The 22,802-nt window shown below is 37.3% G+C and overlaps 1 pseudogene; it reads right to left on the bottom strand.

Annotated features, from left to right (window-relative positions):
* Positions 1–385: 385 nt before the first annotated feature.
* Positions 386–22,802, bottom strand: LOC100395212 (60 kDa heat shock protein, mitochondrial-like; annotated as a pseudogene).

The following is a 22,802-nucleotide window of genomic DNA, read 5'->3' on the forward strand; positions in this document are numbered from 1 at the left end:
GGCTTAGGGATTTAAGTTGAAAACAGTATATTAGTACATGGCTTTGCACCCAATATCAGGGATGTATAAATGTCTTTTTATTCAAAACTACAAAATAAATTATCTGTAGGTCTTTACAATGACAGTGGTAAACCATTATATATTTTGTCAACTGAAATGAGTAAATGATGGTCACAGTGATTTCTTAAATATCAGCCAGCCATTTCTTCAGTCATGTTCTCCAACTAACTTCTCTGAGACTGCCTTGAGCTTCCTGTCACAGTTCATTAGTATAGGTAAAGCACTATTCTAGGAATTAGAACATGCCACCTCCCATTCTTTACATTTCACCCATTCCAGGGTGCTTTTCTTCTGGGAATTTTTATGACTAAAATTTCTGCTGTAGTTACAGAGAGGTCACCCCAGAAGCAGCCAATAAAGCAGTTTTCACAAACTTTGTTGGGTCAATGATTTATTTTTCCTCCATATTCACAAAATCTCTGATCATGGCATCATAGCCAACTTCTGTGGAAGTTTGCATAATTTTCTCAACTATAAAACATCCTTCAACACCTGCATTTTTAGCCATTGCCATTGCAGCAATTTTGAATATTCTAATTTATACACCAGTGTTTTGATCTTCACTAGCTGAAGTCAGTGGGTACAAGGCTGGAATGTACTGAAGCAGGGCACAGCCCACTCCCAGAACAATGCCTTTTTCAAGAGCAGCTGTTGCCCATGAAGGGATCTGTAACTCCGTTTTTCTTTTCATTCGCTTTGACATCACTTGTCCCAACAACCTTCAGCGCAGCTACTCATCTGAAAGGTTCTGTAGCCATTCTAACAGATTTTTCTTTCCATATTCACTAATTGTGACATCCAAATTCTCCATGATTTCTTGAATATGATTATTTCAATTTGAGCCTTGTCACCTTTTCCTTTTAAAAGCATGGCATCGAGAAATAGTTTATAGGAGGGGACTCAAGATGGCGCTGTGAGAACAACCCAGGATTGGAGCCCGCGTTGAATTCGCAAACGGTGAGTCAGTGCTGCATTTCCAGACTGATCTTTGTTGCCCACAGAACGGGGAAACTCCCAAGTATAAAAAGACACGGGACGCCAGGCAGTAGGTCTGCCTGGCGAAGCCGGCAGCCGGGGCGGCGGCGGCCGGCCCTACCCAGCAATCCCCACAGGGCGCGCTTGTCCGGGTGCCTTGTTGAACCGGCAACCCGAGACTTGAGAGGGCTGGACTTGAGACTGAACGAGACTTGCACAGTAGCCCAGCCCAGGGGATTGCAGGGACAGATCGCTTGGGATACCCAGTGGGACGAACAAAACCGCCATTTCAAACTATACCGGGCAGACGGTCCGAGACGCTCTGTGGGGGAGGGGCGTCCACCACTACGGAGGCAACCTGCCCCAACTGATATACACGCCCACTGCTGACGCAGCCAACCGTTGCCGAGGCAACCCGTCCCTACTGAGATACACGCCCACTGCTGACGCAGCAGGCCGTTGCTGAGGCAACACACTACAACGAAGAGACTCCGACGCAGGGCGTGGCGGAGACCACAGCAGAGCCGGCAGGAACAGCGCGAATCACACAACAGCAGGGCGGAGCCTCGGCAGCCAAACAGTGGCTAGTCTGCCTTTGAGCTGGGCAGGACACCTGATCGGACATCCAAAAATAAAGCCCAAACCCCTCAACACAGAGCATTTGAGAAAAAAAAAAAAGGGTTGTTTAATGAGCTGTGTTGCAGCAGAATCAAACATAGCAGCCTAACAGCCCTGAATGAACAACAGAGTGCACAGCTCAGAAATTAAACCCCTATAAAGTACAAACTGTCTCCTCAAGCAGCTCCCTGACCCCTCTATATCCAAAAGACTGTCATTAGGCAGGCATCATCCTGGGACAAAGAGAGCAGAAAAAGAAACTGGTAGCATCCCTCGCTGTGCCACGGCTACTAGAGGTGCACCCCAGACAAGCAGGGTCTGGAGCGGACCTCAACAGTCGTACAGCGAAGGAGCTAGACTGGTAGAAGGAAAACCAAGCAACAGAAATACTTCATCATCAACATTCTGGGTGTCCACTCAGAGACCCAAACGAAAAGTCAGCAACTACGCAGACGACCAGCGGACAAATCCACAAAGATGGGAAGAAACCAGCGCAAAAAGGAGGAAAACACCCGAAACCAGAACACATCGCCTCCTAGAAAGGACCAAAACTCCTCACCAGCAAGGGAACAAAGCTGGACGGAGAATGACTGTGACGAAATGACGGAATTAGACTTCAGAAGATGGATAATGAGAAACTTTTGTGAGCTAAAAGATCATGTATTAAATCAATGCAAAGAAACTAAGAACCTTGAAAAAAGATTTGAAAAAAGATTCGAGGAAATGATAACAAGAATGGATACCTTAGAGAGGAATATGAATGAATTAAAGGAGCTGAAAAACACAATACGAGAACTTCGCGAAGCAAACGCAAGTTTCAATAGCCGAATTGACCAAGCAGAAGAAAGAATATCTGAAGTCGAAGACCAACTCAATGAAATAAAACGAGAAACCAAGATCAGAGAAAAAAGCGCAAAAAGGAATGAACAAAGTCTCCAAGAAATGTGGGACTATGTGAAAAGACCTAACCTACGTTTGATAGGTGTACCAGAATGTGACGAAGAGAATGAATCCCAGCTAGAAAATACTCTTCAGGACATCATCCAGGAAAATTTCCCCCACCTAGCAAGACAAGCCAACACTCAATTGCAGGAAATACAGAGAACACCACAAAGATATTCCGCAAGAAGAGCAACCCCAAGGCACATAATCGTCAGATTCAACAGGGTTGAAATAAAGGAGAGAATACTAAGGGCAGCCAGAGAGAAAGGTCGGGTCACCCACAAAGGGAAGCCCATCAGACTCACAGCAGATCTCTCGGCAGAAACACTACAAGCCAGAAGAGAGTGGGGGCCAATATTCAACATTCTTAAAGAAAAGAACTTTCAACCCAGAATTTCATATCCAGCCAAACTGAGCTTCAGAAGTGAAGGAAGAATAAAATCCTTTGCGAACAAGCAAGTACTCAGAGATTTTGTCACCACCAGGCCTGCTTTACAAGAGCTCCTAAAAGAGGCACTACACATAGAAAAGATCAATCAGTACCAGCCATTCCAAAATCACACTGAATGCTAAAGAGCTTCAACATAATGAAGAATCTACAACAACTAACAGGCAAAACAGCCACTTAGAATCAAAATGGCAGTATCAAATTCACACATAACAATATTAACCCTAAATGTAAATGGACTAAATGCACCAATCAAAAGACACAGACTGGCAAATTGGATAAAAATCCAAAACCCATCAGTGTGCTGTATCCAGGAAACCCATCTCACATGCAAGGATACACAAAGGCTCAAAATAAAGGGATGGAGGAAGATTTACCAAGCTAATGGAAAGCAAAAAAAAGCAGGAGTTGCAATTCTCATCTCTGATAAAATAGACTTTAAAGCAACAAAGATCAAAAGAGACAAAGAAGGCCATTACATAATGGTAAAAGGATTGATACAACAAGAAGAGCTAACGATCCTAAACATATATGGACCCAACACAGGAGCACCCAGATACATAAGGCAAGTTCTTAATGACTTACAGAAGGACTTAGACTCCCACACAATAATAGTGGGAGACTTTAACACTCCACTGTCAATACTAGACAGATCAACCAGACAGAAAATCAACAAGGATACCCAGGGCTTGAACTCAGACCTGGAGCAAGCAAACCTGGTGGACATTTACAGAACTCTCCACCCCAAATCCACAGAATACACATTCTTCTCAGCACCACATCACACCTACTCTAAAATTGACCACATAATTGGAAGTAAAGCACTGCTCAACAAATGCAAAACAACTGAAATCATAACAAACAGCCTCTCAGACCATAGTGCAATCAAGTTAGAACTCAGAATTCAGAAACCGACCCAGAACCGCACAGCTTCATGGAAACTGAACAACTGGCTCTTGAATGTTGACTGGGTAAACAACGAAATGAAGGCAGAAATAAAGAAGTTCTTCGAAACCAATGAGAATGAAGACACAACGTGCCAGAACCTCTGGGACACATTTAAAGCAGTCTCTAGAGGAAAGTATATAGCAATAAGTGCCCATATGAGGAGAATGGAGAGATCCAAAATTGACACCCTATCGTCAAAATTGAAAGAGCTAGAGGAGCAAGATCAAAAAAACTCAAAACCCAGCAGAAGACAAGAAATTACTAAGATCAGAGATGAGCTGAAGGAGATTGAGACACGAAAAACCCTTCAAAAAATCAATAAATCCAAGAGCTGGTTTTTTGAAAAGATCAACAAAATAGACAGACCACTAGCCAGATTGATTAAAAAGAAAAGAGAGAACAACCGAATAGATGCAATAAAAAATGATAAAGGGGAAATCACCACAGATTCCACAGAAATTCAAACCATCATCAGAGAATATTACAAACAACTCTATGCACATAAACTAGTAAACCTGGAAGAAATGGATAAATTCCTGGACTCCTGTGTCCTCCCAAGCCTAAACCAGGAGGAAGCTGAAACTATGAATAGACCAATAACAAGGTCTGAAGTTGAGGCAGCAATTAAGAGCCTACCTCACAAAAAAAGCCCAGGTCCAGATGGGTTCACAGCCGAATTCTACCAGACACACAAGGAGGAGCTGGTACCATTCCTTCTAAAACTATTTCAAACAATCCAAAAAGAGGGAATCCTTGCCAAATCATTTTATGAGACCAACATCATCCTGATACCAAAACCCGGCAGAGACCCAACGAGAAAAGAAAACTTCAGGCCAATATCCATGATGAACATAGATGCAAAAATCTTCAATAAAGTATTGGCAAGCCGATTGCAACAGCAAATCAAAAAACTTATTCATCATGATCAAGTAGGATTCATCCCAGGGATGCAAGGCTGGTTCAACATACGCAAGTCTATCAACGTAATTCACCACATAAACAGAACCAAAAACAAAAACCACATGATTATCTCAATTGATGCAGAGAAGGCATTTGACAAAATTCAACAGCCCTTTATGCTAAAAACCCTCAATAAACTCGGTATCAATGGAACGTATCTCAAAGTAATAAAAGCTATTTATGACAAACCAACAGCCAATATCATACTGAATGGGCAAAAACTGGAAGCATTCCCTTTGAAATCTGGTACTAGACAAGGATGCCCTCTCTCACCACTCCTATTCAATATAGTACTGGAAGTTCTAGCCAGAGCAATCAGGCAAGAAAAAGAAATAAAGGGTATTCAAATAGGAAAGGTGGAAGCCAAATTGTCTCTATTTGCAGACGACATGATAGTATACCTAGAAGACCCCATCGCCTCAGCCCAAAAACTCCTGAAACTGATAAACAACTTCAGCAAAGTCTCAGGATATAAAATCAATGTGCAAAAATCACAAGCATTCGTCTACACCAATAACAGACTTAAAGAAAGCCAAATCAAGAGCGAACTGCCATTCACAATTGCTACAAAAAGAATAAAATACCTTGGAATACAACTCACAAGGAATGTAAGGGACCTCTTCAAGGAGAACTACAAACCACTGCTCAACGAAATCAGAGAGGACACAAACAGATGGAGAAACATTCCATGTTCATGGTTAGGAAGAATTAATATCGTGAAAATGGCTATACTGCCCAAAGTAATTTACAGAATCAACGCTATCCCCATCAAGCTACCATTGACTTTCTTCACAGAACTGGAAAAAACCACCATGAACTTCATATGGAACCAAAAGAGAGCCCGCATAGCCAAGTCAATTCTAAGCAAAAAGAACACAGCGGGGGGCATCACACTACCGGATTTCAAACTATACTACAAGGCTACAGTAATGAAAACAGCATGGTACTGGTACCAAAACAGAGATATAGACCAATGGAACAAAACAGAGGCACCGGAGGCAACACAACATACATACAACTATACAATCTTTGATAAACCTGACAGAAACAAGCAATGGGGCAAGGATTCCATGTTTAACAAATGGTGTTGGGAAAACTGGCTAGCCATGTGCAGAAAGCAGAAACTGGACCCCTTCCTGACACCTTACACTAAAATTAACTCCAGATGGATTAAAGACTTAAACATAAGACCTGGCACCATAAAAACCCTAGAAGGAAATCTAGGCAAAACTATCCAGGACATAGGAGTAGGCAAGGACTTCATGAACAAAACACCAAGAGCATTGGCAACAAAAGCCAAAATAGACAAATGGGACCTAATGAAACTCCACAGCTTCTGCACGGCAAAAGAAACAGTCACTAGAGTGGATCGGCAACCAACAGAATGGGAAAAAATTTTCGCAGTCTACCCATCTGACAAAGGGCTGATATCCAGAATTTACAAACAACTCAAGCAGATTTACAGGAAAAAAACAAACAAGCCCATTCAAAAGTGGGCAAAGGATATGAACAGATACTTTACGAAAGAAGACATATATGAGGCCAACAATCATATGAAAAAATGCTCATCGTCACTGGTCATCAGAGAGATGCAAATCAAAACCACATTGAGATACCATCTCACGCCAGTTAGAATGGCGATCATTAAAAAATCTGGAGACAACAGATGCTGGAGAGGATGTGGAGAAAAAGGAACACTTTTACACTGTTGGTGGGAGTGTAAATTAGTTCAACCATTGTGGAAGACAGTGTGGCGATTCCTCAAGGCCTTAGAAATAGAAATTCCATTTGACCCAGCAATCCCATTACTGGGTATATATCCAAAAGACTATAAATCGTTCTACTATAAGGACACATGTACACGAATGTTCATTGCAGCACTGTTTACAATAGCAAAGACCTGGAATCAACCCAAATGCCCATTGATAATAGACTGGATTGGAAAAATGTGGCACATATACACCATGGAATATTATGCAGCAATCAGAAATGATGAGTTTGTGTCGTTTGTAGGGACATGGATGAATCTGGAGAACGTCATCCTCAGCAAACTGACACAAGAACAGAAAATGAAACACCGCATATTCTCACTCATAGGTGGGTGATGAAAAATGAGAACACATGGACACAGAAAGGGGAGTACTAAACACTGGGGTCTATTGGGGGGAAAAGGGGAGGGCCAGTGGGAGGGGGAGGTGGGGAGGGATAGCCTGGGGAGAAATGCCAAATGTGGGTGAAGGGGAGAAGAAAAGCAAAGCACACTGCCATGTGTGTACCTACGCAACTGTCTTGCATGCTCTGCTCATGTACCCCAAAACCTATAATCCAATAAAAAATTAAAAAAAAAAATAAAAATAAAAAAAAAATAAAATAAAAGCATGGCATCATCTTTGATCACAATGACCTCTCCAACTTTACCTAAGTCATGAGGCTGCACAGCTTTAAGATTTAGGGTCGGCCGGGTGGGTGAATCACGAGGTCAAGAGATCGAGATCATCCGGGACAACATGGTGAAACCCCGTCTCTACTAAAAATACAAAAAATTAGCTGGGCATGGTGGCACGTGCCTGTAATCCCAGCTACTTGGGAGGCTGAGGCAGGAGAATTGCCTGAACCCAGGAGACGGAGGTTGCGGTGAGCCGAGATCACGCCATTGCACTCCAGCCTGGGTAACAAGAGCGAAACTCTGTCTCAAAAAAAAAAAAAAGATCTAGGGTCAAGCCCTCTTTTCCAAATACTGCACCACCAGTAGCAATAGCCATATCTTTAAGCTGTTTCCATTGTCACCAAACCCTGGAGCTTTGCTATAACCTGAAGACCAACTGTTAGCCTATTCAAAATGAATATACTTAGAGCTTCTCCATCAATATCTTCAGCAATTATGCCCGAAGGTTTATGATGAGCACTGGCAAATTTAAGAGCAGGTACAATGGACAGGACATTAGAAATTTTCTATTCACTCATTAGAACATAGGCATCCTGGAATGTTCAACATCCAGATGTTGTTTTGGCAACATCTTGAACAAGTTTAACTCCAATATTTTTATATTTACCCTTGGAGTCAATAGACTTTTCAACAGTCACACCATCTTTTGTTACTTTGGGACTTGCACAGCTCTGTTCAATAGTCTGCTCTTCCCTTTGGCCCTATTAGTAACCGCTACAGCATTGGCTAAAAGGTCTATATCTTGCAGCATTAAGGCTTAGGCATCTGCACCAAATTTTACATCTTTAGCATAAGCCCAAGTGAGATGAGGAGCCAGTACCCTGGACACTGGTCTCATCTAGTGAAAGACTGTGAGTAATGGAAGCATTTCTACAGAGCAGTAGCGGTCGGTGAGGAGAAATCAGTGATTTTTCGCACGATAATAAAACAGAGTGATATAAAGAGAATTAATTTAAATGATTAGTTAGAATTGCTAGATATTAAAGTATTTTAGGAAAACATATTTTATGTAGAGTCATTCTAAAATTGTAGATTAGATAAATTTGGAGACATACCATACATTGTCAGTATACATCATTTATTAGTCTGAAATCAATTTTTTCTTTATAAACAAATGGTATATTTTTCATTTAATATCAACTTTTTGCATGTTCTAATATTTTCAATTATGCCAGATAAAACAGTATGTGATAATCCACAAGTTTTCGTTTTTACTTTGATCACTGAAGCCTACTTGCTAAAAACAATTCAACACAGCTTACACAGAGTTTACAATTCATATCATATGCAGGAAAGGATTTACTACCTTCTCCACTCAGCTTTTTCTTTAAGAAGACTGTTACCCCAATCCTATTAAGGAACTGCTCTGTGCATTTACAGGGAAAAAAGGCATGAGTTTCCTTGGCAACTGGAGCCATGTGCAGTCTCTCAGAACAGCTCCTCCTACACTCAAGTTTCCTAGGTAGCAGGCTGCATATATTTTATAAAGACAATGGGATAATGGGACAGTTATTACCCTGTTCAACCTTGCATGTGAAAAGCTTCAATGGGAAGGATGCATTTGCTGTAATAACTGGCAATTTGAGGGAAAATATTAATTGTATAATGAGGTTGCTTCCTCTTTCTAATTCAGGTTGAACAGTTAATTCAAGGTCCAAAATATATTAGATGTTTGTCATTTTTTTTACAAGTGAAAATAAGTACTTTCCACTCTACTTCACCCTCATCACCCTCTACCAAATTAGCAGCCAAAGCTAAAGGTGAGCTGCAGGTGAGCACTTTAAGGATAAATAGTGGTTTGTTTACAGCACTGCTCTGAAGCAGAAAAACTAAACCTTAATATTGCATGAATGCAGGAGACCCAACTTATCTGATTGACTGTAAAGTCTCACAAAAATCTTAAAACATCTAAAGAAAACTTGTCTGTAGATCTAGAAAATAGCAGAAGATGAAGCCTGAATAGCCTACAGAACATAGATAATTTTAGTAAACTAAAAATTAAATGAGAAATATTGATAAAATTGATTATATACAGTCAATATACTGTTTTGTCTGGGCAGAGGGGTAGGAGAGAGAAGTAAAGAGAATGTATTTACATTATATAGATGTCTCTGTTTTTCCAGCCTGAAAGTATTTGAAAGAAATCAAATTAAAGAGCAGCTGTGTATTATTATTAAATGTGGACAAAATTTTCTGGCTAATTAGGAAACTTTGTAAGTCAAATATTGTTTTAAAATTATTTTTGAAACCTTTTTAAACTCTTAATTTTATATAATAGCAACTTCTATTCTCCGACTTGCAACTCTTATTCATTCACAAACCAATTAAGTCTAATTATCTATTGAGCTGCACACAAAGAAAAATACAATTTATGTGTAATTAATCAGCTCTGGAGCATGGTGAATTTTAAATTCTGTGCAACTAGAGGAGTTCAAATTACATTGTTTAAACCTGTTTTGCTGAATACTTAGCAGAGCATATTGACAATTAGAACTTAAAGGGGAAAATATTATAAAATGCTCTTTTTAATACTCTTCTTATAAATCAAATAATGGGACATTCTACATATGACTATTTTGGAACGAAATATTCAGATGGATTTTTTAATAAAAATTTGGGACATGAATGTTGTATATTGCTTTTTCAAGTATAATTATATTTATTTTCTCTCCTCTGTCACAAACATGCACATGTGTGCACAAATATGCACACACACACATATGCAAGCATTTTCTTTTTATTCAATCACTTTCATTGGATTAATTGAAATACTATGTTTTCCCTAAATGAATGATAGACATTTTGTCAGGTAACAAGTGTATAACATTACATGCCTATTTTAAATATATGTTTTACTCTGCTATTAATTTAACATAAATTACTGAAAAATTTCTCCTGTGATGGATACTTTACTTGGTTTACTTTAATTGTATTCTCTCTCTTTCTCTCTCTCTCTCTCGTGCTTTTTGTGTTTTGTTTTTTCTGTTTGAGTGATTCCAAGAAGTGAAAACTACAGGATTGGAGAATCTGCTGTGGAAAGTGATTTTGAGATTGTAATAATGGATTATAAATAATTTATGACAATAGCATAGATTTCTGAAATTTGGAATTGCTAGTTTTGTGCATAATAAAGTATGCCGAAAATACAACACCTGCAGGTTTACTTGCTCACTTTGCAAATTTGCTAAATTTGGTTTAGAAGCATCCTTCTTTAATTATGTTCTTATTTAAGAGTAACTTCTTTTCTTTCTGAGTTCTAAACCAACTTTCTTCAACTTTCAAAAGCAAAAGTGCAAAAACAACACTAAGAATAGATATTTAGTAATTTAGTTATCTAGTAAGTTTTGGCTTTAGTATGTGCTAGGCACTATTAAAGATCTACTGTAATGTAGGATCAAATATGAATTATTATCAGTTAATTGAGTATCATGCTCAACTTTTGGTTTTATTTTCAATATAATTTTATTAGGCAATTCTATTTTCCTTTTTGTGGGTATGTTAACTATTGTATAGAGCCCACTTTCTGGCTCTTTCTAAGACAGGGTTTGTTTTGTTTCTAACCAGGGAGATGTTTCCCATTATCCTTGATAATATACCATGAACATATGAAAACATATGAAACATATGAACATGATAAAAAAAGAAGAGGAAAATCACTAACCTCTGATTGGCTGTATAGAAACAAAGTTTATTCTGGTAAGTTACACAATTATGTATTATTTATAACTAATAACTATGTGCCTTGCAGCATAGTCATTCCAAACAAAAGATCTAAAAGCAATTTAGGTACATCTTCTACTATAGATGAATTTTGTCTTATGGTGAATAAAACTAAACTTGAAGCCATATTTAATGTGTACATTAGAAATACAAATTTAACATTAATTGCTTCGTTTATATATTACTGTACTACATTTAAGAAAAAGATGTGTTTAAACTGGACAAAAGACATTAATTTGGTTTGACAAATGAATAACTTTGATGTTGCATACAGAATCTCTTACTTGAATGGATTACTTGGAGATTGCCTCTAAGCTCGTTTTCATATCTAAAATACTCTAATGCTTGTCTTGTAATATGGGTCATTTTATAAGCTTTTGTATGCTGCTGAACTTGTTCTTTTTAAATCATCTTATTAGCCTTATTAGCCACTGCTAAAACTTTCAAACCACTTGTTAACAAATCCACTGAAAAGAATTTTCTTTTTTAAAAAAGAAAGGAGACTATTCCAGTGAGCAGTTTGCAAACGGGGGAGATGCTGCCTTCCTTACAGAGCCACGGTGTGTTTGGAGAGAGGAGAGATTGCTCTGTTTTCACAGAGAGTCCCATTCAGGTTCTTTCTGGTCTACGTATGCAAATGAGGAATACAAACTTGTTTAGTTCTTATTGATTGGTGCAGCACACAGTCTGTTGGTTAGGTCCAGAAAGCAAAATGGGATTTTAGCCTGAATGGCTACAGACAGTTATAAAAGTCCCAAAATTTTAGGAGTGTCTCTGGGTTTCCTAGGAATGCAGGATACGTGTTACCCCACAGTCAGCAACTGGGGGTTTGGCTCTCTCTTGAATTTAAGCACAGTTGGCCACTCAGAAATCTATCTTGAAGGACTGGCTCTTTCAGGATTCACATCCTTTTCAGCAGAATTTTTAATCTGAATTTAAAACTGGCAAAGTAATAGTCTTTAATTAGTTAAAGTATGGTGTAACTAAGACACATCTCTTTAAAAAGCTTGGCTGTTTTGGAAATAGTGAGAATTGCCTACATGAAAGTGACAACTAAAATTTCACAAGTAAACCAATTCATTTGCAAATGGTATGGATACATGAGGAAGAAACCGACAGTGTCACAGACACAACATTCATTTTCAAGCCTCATTGGGATACACAAAATAGAACTTTTATTAATCTTTTATGAGATGATTAAAAACAGTCTGAAAATCTAAAAGACTATGGATAACTTTCAATTTTGACATTTCCAACTATATTCATTGGGTTTATAAAAATCTACATGTAAACATAGGCTTTGCCCTCACAAAAATGTGCCTCACTTTTCTCTGAGATAATATACACACTCATATACAATCTATGTCATATACAAGAAAAAATATTCGACTATATTTTACTCTGCTCAACAAACATTAAACTGCTTAGTTTCAACATACTATTAAATAACATACTACTAATAACATACCATTTATAATTACTATAATAGTGTACTAATGACATTAATAATATATTAACATTAACACACTATTAATCATAGCATATTATCAACAAACTATTATGTCATATGTATCTAGCTCTACAATAAAAACCTTCTTGTTTGCCATTTGCTTAATAAAAAATATCATAGGAAGAGTTGAAATATATCTGCTGAAAAATAATATGAAGTATCTTCTTTCTCAAACATCATGTAAAATAAACTATCTGATTAAGCAAGTGTATATTGTCTCATTATCTTAAAAAATTGTTGTACATAGCTTTTTAAACTTTTCTGTAGTTTTGCTTTATCAATTTTTAATGTATTGGACAAATACAAATAGATATAAGTGATATTAATATGATTGACAAACTATAATAATGAACAACCATGAACCGACTTTCCAGCCCATGAACTAAAATGTAATCAATAGCTTACATTACCTATTGCTACTTTCTGTCTTTCTCCCTATGTCCCTATGTATTTTATATATTTTATTATGTAAGCGAGTTCTTCAAATAGTTTATGAAAATGTATATTATGAAAAAACTTGCATGAATTTATTTTTTGCATCAAAATAAACTCCTACTAACTTGTTGTAACATGCTTGAAAATCATCTAGTTTGAGGTACTTAAGAATAACCCATCAGTTTGGGAAAAGAGCTTTTATCAGAGCAACATGAATTCTGTTAAAACTGAAGCAAGAACAAACATTGCTTTCATAGTGGAGTTTGGAAGAAAGATGATTGATTGTTAATAATTAAAATCATTGATCATTAATTAAAAGATTATTGATATTGTATAAAGAGTTTATGGAGACAACGTCCTTGAAACATCATCTTACAAATGAATAACTCGTTTTAAGAAGCAATGAGACAGCGTTGAAAATGAAGCTTGCAGTAGCAGACCATCCACCTCAATTTGTCATTCATCTTGTTCGTGTGCTGATTGAAGAGGACCAGTGATCAACGGTACAAACAACAGCCCAGGCCATAGACGTCTCAAATGGTGTAGCTTACACAACTCTGACTGAAAAATTAAAGTTGAACAAACTTTCCACTTGATAAGTGCCAAAAGTGTTGTGCCCAGATTAGCTGCAGACGAAAGCAGAGCTTTCAATACAAAGTTTAAACCAGCAGAATCAAGATCCTATAGCATTTCTTCAAAGAATTATAATAAAAGATAAAAACATGGCTTCACCAGTATGATCCTAAAGACAAAGGACAATCAAAGCAGTGGCTACCGGATGTGAAAGTGGTGCAGTCAAACAAAAGCAGACCGGTCAAGAGCAAAAGTCATGGCAACACTTTTTGGGGAGGCTCAGGCCGTTTTGCTTGCTAACTTCCTGGAGAGCCCAAGACTAATAATATCTGCTTATGATGATAATGTTTTGAGAAAGTTAGCCCCAGCTTCAGCAAAAACACCTAGGAAAACTGCAATAGAGAGTCGTTCGTTCTCCCCCATGACAAGGTACCTGCACATTTCTCTTATCAAACGAGCAATTTTGTGAGTTTCAACAAAGTATTAGGCATCCACCTTCCAGTCCTGATTTTGCTGCTTCTAACTTCTTTTTGTTTACTAATCTCACCAAAATGTTTAAAGGATACACTCATTTCTCTTCAGCTAAAAATATAAAAATAATCATATAAAAAAGTTGTGAAATCAGTTGTTGTTCTGGTTAAAGTCCCAGGACCCTCAATTCTTTAGGGGTGGACTGAATGGCGGTATCATCTCTGACAGAAGTATTTTGAACTTGACAGAGTTTATGTTAAGAAATAAGTTTATATTTTTATTCTTATCCTTTATTTCTATTTTTAGTGCAATTTTGAAGTTCTGTTGTATACATATGTTTTTCAAAATAACAAATTTTTATTATTATTACACTTTAAGTTCTGGGATACATGTGTTGTTCATCTTGTTCATGAGGTAATTGAAGAGGACCAATGATTACTTTGTTACGTAGTTGCACACGTGCCATGATGGTTTGCTGCAGCCATCATCTACATTAGATATTTCTCATAATGCTATCGCTCCTCTACCCCCCAACCCCCAACAGGCCCTGGTGTGTGATGTTCTCCTCTCTGTGTCCATGTGTTCTCATTGTTCAACTCCCACTTACAAGTGAGAATATGCGGTATTTGGTTTTCTGTTCCTATGTTAGTTTTCTGAGAATGATGGTTTCCAGCTTCATCCATGTCCCTACAAAGGACATGAACTCATCAATTTCTCTTGTTAAATCAGTGAATAAAAGAAAACATTGTAGATAGTGTTGAGAGTCTGACCTCTTACTTAATGTTATGCTTCCACGTCTTACTTTTCTACTTCCAAACTCTATTCATGTTGCTCTGTACAATGAATTTCCCTGTCGTCTTATTGTGTTGACATACCATACTTTATGAACTTGAATCGCTTTTAGTTTTGCTTTATTGTTATGTTTTGTTAATAAAACTTTCGATGAGAATATGGTCTTCTGCATGGTGCACACAGACAAGAGTTTGGAGAGAGTTCTATGAATGAAATTACTGGGTAAAGAGGTATACAGATACTTAGCTTTATGAGATTGTGCTAGATTATTTCAAAAATGGTTATAGTCATTTTACATTCTCATAAGAAATAAAGGAGATCATGGTTGTATTATTTGACTTCTTCATTTTGCAAACTTGGACTGTGTAAAGTTTTTCTGGTCATTTTAATTCATTTTTCTCAAATTTATGCTGATTTTTGACAGCTTTTCCTATGCTAATTGACCTCAGTTCCTCTTCTTTTGTCATGTGTTTGTATTATATTTTTTGCATTTTTAAATTTATAAATAATAGCTGTACATATTTAGGGATACGTGTGATATTTTGAAACATGTATACAATGTATAATGCTCAAATCTGGATAAATGGGATAACCATCACCTCAAACGTATATATTTTGTGTTGAAAATATTACAGTTCTCTTCTAGTTATTTTGAAAACTACAATAAATTATTATTAACTCTTATTTCCTTATTGTTATGTCAAATACCAAAATGCATTCCTGCTATTTATTTTTGAGAAGGAGTCTCACTCTATCACTGGGCTGGAGTGCAGTGGCCTGATCTCAGCTCACTGCAAACTCTGCCTCCCAGGTTCAAGCAATTCCCCTGCCGCAGCCTTCTGAGTAGTTGAGACTATAGGCACACCATCATACCCCGCTGATTTTTTGTATTTTAGTAGAGATGGGGTTTCACCATGTTGACTAGGATGGTCTCAATCTCCTGACCTCGTGATCCACCCTCCCAAAGTGAGTGCTGGGATTACAGATGTGAGCCTCCTTGCCCAGCTTATTCCCTCTATTTAAATGTACTTTTGAACCCATTAGCCACCTTTTCTTCAACCTTCTTTTTTCCTCTACCTTCTTTTTTCGTGTTTGGCCTACTTTTCCACTGGACTGCTTCACATTGTGTTACCTATTTTTAGGAACACTTTATATGCTACATGCTAAAATTTTATTGAACACAGATATACACATATATACACTCATATTTTCTCCTAGTTCCGAGTTTATGATTTTTTTTTTAACAAACAGGCTTATAAACTTTTATTAGGCTCAAATTTTATCAGCATTTAGAGTGTGAGTAGCAAGCTTAGTACCAACAGGTCATAAGTTCTTCTTTGTTTATTTTGTTTATTCTTTTTCCTGGCATAAGGCTAATCAAACTACAGGCAAGTAAGGAAACTGTTGAGTTTACATGTACAAGCCAAACAGTGCATGCGTATAAATCTTCCTGTCTGTGCATGCGTATAAATCTTCCTGTCAGTGCATGCGTATACATCTTCCTGTCAGTGCATGCGTATACATCTTCCTGTCAGTGCATGCGTATACATCTTCCTGTCAGTGCATGCGTATACATCTTCCTGTCAGTGCATGCGTATACATCTTCCTGTCAGTGCATGCGTATACATCTTCCTGTCAGTGCATGCGTATAAATCTTCCTGTCAGTGCATGCGTATACATCTTCCTGACACAAGGAAATGAGGAAACTGTCATGCAAACACTGAATATTTGCTTTGCATTGAATGGCTTCAGGACAACTCAGAACTCCCTATACCATAACGATCTTATAATCCAATGCAGTTGATTTATGTCCTCTAAGAAGTGCAGTGCTGCAAAGTGTATTGTACTTTGAGTATTAAGCAGATCACCTCTTTGCAGACTGATTAGAGCATAGCCATTGTCCAAATCTTGATGTAAAAATTACACTTATTGATGACACTACTGCCAGGAATTTTACATGTTCTTAAAAATACTGTTTGATGCAGAGTGAGTGTAATTTCCCCCAAATCCCTGGAACTCAGGCTTCACTCCCCCAGTGTCACAATTTTACTGAAATCACATCATTATAAAAATGAACTTTGGTTTTATTCATAAAAAAATTCTTCAAGTGCTCAATTAATAATGTATTTCAGGCTGGTACCTAGGTTAACATTTTACTTATGACAGGCACACATTCTGATTTTGAATCTAAGATCCATTCACCGGATCGTACATTTTTGTGCCTTTCAGCATCAAACGTCAGATTCAATATAAAAAGAATTTCTATTATGTTAGTAGAGCTTGAAATCTTGATTTGTCAAAAAGAGGGAAAGAGGATTTTTGAGGACAGGGATAATACTCTTAAGCATTCAACACAGCTTCCAGCAAGCATTCCGTCTGTGCTCTGCATATCGTCTCTAAGCTCCCAGAGGCTACAGATCAACATAGTCAATGGTCTCTCTTTTTTTTTTTTTTTTTTTTCCTTTAAGATGGAGTCTGGCTTTGTTGCCCAGGCTGGAATGCAGTGGCATGATCTCGGCTTGCTGCAACCTCCGCCTTCCAGTTTCAAGCGATTCTTCTACCTCAGACTCCTGAGTAGCTGGGACTACAGATGCATGCCACCACACCTGGCTAATTTTTAAAACTTTTTAGTAGAAATGGGGTTTCACCGTGTTAGTCAGGATGGCCTCAATCTCATGACCTCATGATCCTCCCTCTTTGGCCTCCCAAAGTGCTAGGATTACAGGCATGAGCCACCATGCCCAGCACAGTGGTCTCTTTGGGACAAGGACCATTATTGGTGGTAGCACCTGCTTCCCTGCCACATGGTACCCTGAGACATTATAAGTATTGGCATGAAGAGTGGAAAGACCATGAATTGTCAGTTAATGTGACTGAACTTTCCCAGCTTCAAACTTCTCTCTCTTGTTCCTCTTTCTCTCTCTCTCTCTCTCTCTCTCTCTCTCTCTCTCTCTCTCTCTCTCTCTCTCTCTCTCTCTCTCTCTTGTTTCCTCTCTCAACATTGCTTTAGTAGCAAATTTTCTGGCCCCTTCCTCTCACCTACTTTGACTTAGGCTCAGTGTAGAGGTGCCTCAGGTATTGGGAAACATGATCAAATATTAAATGGTTTACAGGGCTAAAGTGATTTATTGTGTGAGCTTCTAAAAAATGGAAATATTTAAGTAGATCTCAAATCTACACATGGCATATGATAGTAAATTGAAGACCCTCACACATAAAATCTATGTATCTTTCTGCCTAATTTTCAACATCCAATCAGTTTTCATATTTGCTGACTATATTGTATCGTTATTGTTCATTTTTACTTCTGCTTTCTATTTTTACTGACATCCGCCTACTCGAAGTTATATTTACCTCTTGCTTAGGCTTTACTAATTATATCTTATCTGGCCTTCCATCTTCCAGTTTTCTTCTCTAATCTAATCTGCAATCTAATGCCAAGCTGGTTTTCTCCAGCTCTAATCATGTCATTTACTTAAGTTTAAAACCTTCAAATACGACCGCATATTTTCTGAGTAATGCCCTAACATTTCATTCTCATGGTAATGAGATTGAAAGGAAGATGATTTCTCTGTAGAATAACAATGTTGAGAGTGCTCAAAAAATGTAAACTAGAAAATTGAGCGTCTGAGGTAATTGTCTTGCTCTTACTTTTGTGCTGTTAAAATAATTCATTATTTATATTCTTACAAATCAAAAAATGTGTACTGTTCGTATGCATAAAATTATCTTCTAAGAACTGGAAAATAGAAAGCATTGAACAATATATCATCTATACTGAAAATAAACACTTAAAATCATAAAATGTATTCATAGTCCCTACATTTGTGAGTTGCCTTAAATGAAGTAGCCTGTGTGAGTTTATTTGAAAGTACATCATTCTGATCTAGAAGATGATTTGAAGGTACTACTAATTGCAGCCATTTCACCGAAGACTTGAAAATGCCTGCCTTCTTACAAGACAATTGAGCAAAGCATTGTCTCTTGCATAGGGCCACAAATGAGGAAGTTATTAATCATTATATGTACATATTTAGAACAAAAAGCCTCACTATCGAATATGAAGTTTGTGCCCAATTTTAGAAAATGTGCATACACAGCAAAAAGAAAATTACGATTAGAGTGAACCGGCAACCAACAGAATGGGAAAAAAATTTTGTAAGTTACCAATCTGGCAAAGGGCTAATATCCAGAATTTACAAAGGACTTAAAAGAAATTTGCAAGAAAAAAACAACCCCATCAAGAAGTGGGTGAGGGATATGAACAGGCATATTTCTGAAGAAGACATTTATGTGGCCAACAAACATGAAAAAGTGCTTGTCATCACTGGTTATTAGAGAAATGCAAAGGAAAGCCACATTGAGATACCATCTCATGCAAGTTAGAATGGCGATCATTAAAAAATCTAGAGACAACAGATGCTGGAGAGGATGTGGAGAAATAGGAACACTGTTACACTGTTGCTGGGAGTGTAAATTAGTTCAGTCATTGTGGAAGACAGTGTGGCAATTCCTCAAGGATCTAGAACTAGAAATATTTGACCCAGCAATCCCATTACTGGGTATATACTCCAAGGATTACAAATCGTTCTGTTATAAAGACACATGCACACGTATATTCACTGTGGCACTGTTTGCAATAGCAAAGACTTGGAACCAATCCAAATGCCTATCAAAGACAGACTGGATAGAGAAAATGTGTCACATATACACCATGGAATAACATATAAGCCATAAAAAATGAGTTCATGTCCTTTGCAGGGACATGGATAAAGCTGAAAACCATCATTCTCAGCAAACTGACCCAAGAACAGAAAACCAAGCACCGCATATTCTCACTCATAAGTGGGTGTTGAACGATTAGACCACATGGACACAGGGAGGGGAACATTACACACTGGGGTCTGTTGTAGGGGGAGCTAGGGGAGGGATAGCAGGGGGTGGGGAGATTGGGGAGGGATAACATTAGGAGAAATACCTAATGTAGTTGACAGGGGGATGGGGGCATGTGTATACCTATGTAACAGTCCTGCAAGATCTGCACATGTACCCCTGAGTTAAAAAAGAAAAAAAAAAGAAAATGTGCATACATTATAACACTTTGTAGATACATGTCATCTTTAAATTTTTTTACTAAGAATGAGCCACCTGTAATTATTAGCACAATATCCTTTTTTTAATATTAAATTTAATTTCATTTTTAATTCTGGGATACATGTGAAGAACATGCATATTTGTTACATAGGTAAATGTGTGCCATGGTGGTTTGTTGCACCTATCAACCCATCACCTAGGTATTAAACCGCATTTAGATTAGCCATTCATCCTGATGCTCTCCCTTCCCACCAACTCAGATGACAGGCCCCAGTATGTGTCATTCCCCTTACTGTGTCCATGTGTTCCCATTACTCAGCTCCCTCTTATAAGTGAGAACATGCAGTATTTGGTTTTCTGTTCCAGCACACCATAGATTAGTTTGCTGCGAATAATGGCCTTTAGCTCCATCCATGTCCCTGCAAAGGACATAATCTCATTCCAATTAATGGCTGCATAGTGTTCCATGGTGTATATGTATACTTTATCATTGATGGGCATTTGTATTGATTCCATATCTTTGCTATTATGAATAGTGCTGCAATGAAAATACACGGATGACCATGTATATTTATAATAGAACAATATATATTTCTTTGGGTATATACCCAGAAATGGTATTGCTGAGTCAAATGGTATTTCTTATTCTACCATCTTTGAGAAATAGCCACGCTGTCTTCAGCAATGGTTGAACTAATTTACTTCCACCAGCAACTAGTGCTTCAGTTTCAGAACTTGTTATTGGTCTATTCAGGGATTCTACTTTTTCCCTGGTTCAGTCTTGGGAGGCTATATGTATCCAGGAGTTTGTCCACTTCTTCTAGATTTTCTAATTTATTTGCATAGAGGTTTTTAGAGTATTCTTGGATGGTTGTTTGTATTTCTGTGAGGTCAGTGGTGACCTCCTTTTAATTTAATTGTGTCTATTTAATTCTCCTATATTTTCTTTTTTATTAGTCTAGCTAGTGGCCAATCTATTTTATTATAGTTTTCAAAAAAACACTCTTGGATTCATTGATTTTTTGGAAGGGTTTTTCATGTCTCTATCTCCTTCAGTTCTACTTTTGATCTTGGTTATTTCTTCTCTTCTGCCAACTTTGGGGTCTGTTTATTCTTGGTTCTCTAGTTCTTTTAGTTGTGATGTTAGGGTGTCCACTTGAGATCTTGCTAGGTTTTTGATGTAGCACAAGATTTTTAATATATTTGCTTTTTGAGGTAGAAATGACTTTTTCTTGGTCAGATGTGTGTGACAATAGTTTAAATCTAGTTTTTGTTTTTTTAATCTTATCATTTAAATGGTTTTTTTGAACCATAATACATAGATCCAAAGTACACAAATCAAAAGTATACAACTATATTTTCACAAACTGAAATAAACCGAGTGGTCGGCACTGATAAAAGAAATAGGTCATTACCAATATTCCAAAAGCCAACTTCCCAGCCACCGTTTCTTCGCAAATGTAGTAACTATTATGATGTCATACTCCACAGAGGTATTTGACCGCTTAATAGTATTTTTATTAATAGAATTATGTACTATACATACTCATTTATACCTACATTTTTATTATAAATTATATTTTGAGACTTATCCAGTTTTTATAAATAGTGATATTTTAATCTTAGTGTCTCCAGACATTTGCTATTATTAACACTGCTGCGAACATCCTTGTATGTGTCTGTTAATGAGCATATGTACATATGTATGTTGGAATATATATATGGGAGAGGCATGGCGGAGACACTGAGTATGCATGATTTGCCTATATTAGATACTGGTAAACAATTTTGAAAAGTGGTTACCATTCACTCTTCATTTGTATCTGAGATTGCTACATTTGTTAACACTTGGCATTGTCTTTTTTATTTTAGTGTGTGGCAGTAGTAATTGTAGTTTTGGCTTATATTTCCCTATGCAACTTGATTTCCAAAACAAATTCCATATGTTTATTACCCTGATGACATCGTAAAGTGTCAGTGTATGTCTTCTGTCTATATTTTCTATTGCTCTGTTAATCTTTATGTTACTGATTTGTATATACTGGCCAGGTGCACTGGCTTATGCTTATACACCTAGCATTTTGGGGGGATGAGTTGAGAAATTACTTGAGCCCAGGAATTTGAGACCAGCCTGGGCAACATAGTGAGACCTCATCTCTACAAAATAATAATAATAATAATAATAATAATAATAAAAACATGTTAGACAAGTGTGGTGGTGTAAGCCTGTAGTCCCAGATATTGGGAGTCTGAGGCAGGGGGATTACTTGAATTTCAGGAGTTTGAGGCTGCAGTGAGCTATGATCGTGTCACTGCACTCCAGCCTGGATGACAGAGAGAAACCCAGTCTCAAAAAATTAAAAACTAAAAAGAAAAATGATTTGTAGATATTTATATATTCTGGATATTGGACTCTGTTAGAAACCGGTTCAACAGACAGCATCCCCCATTCTTGTTTGTTCACTGTCTTTACAATATTTGTTTGATAAACACAGATTTTCAACTTTAATAGTTTTATCAATTTACTGAATTTCACCATCACTGTTAGCAATTTTAGTTTCCTATTTAAGAAATATTTGCTTACCTCAACAATATAAAAAAGTTTCCTACTTTCCCTACATTTTTATGTAGTCACATTTTATAAAAAGATCTGCGGTCAATCTAGAATTGATTTTTGTGAATGGTGTGCGGTTGAAGGTAAGATTAAATTGTATCTATATGGCCATCTAGTTACTTTCCTCACTGTAATGTGGTGTGATGTTTCTCACAAATCAAATTACCCTGTTTGGATGGGTCTGCACTCTTGACAT

The sequence above is a fragment of the Callithrix jacchus genome, chromosome 5 (genome assembly GCF_049354715.1).
Source record: "Callithrix jacchus isolate 240 chromosome 5, calJac240_pri, whole genome shotgun sequence".
NCBI lineage: Eukaryota > Metazoa > Chordata > Mammalia > Primates > Cebidae > Callithrix > Callithrix jacchus.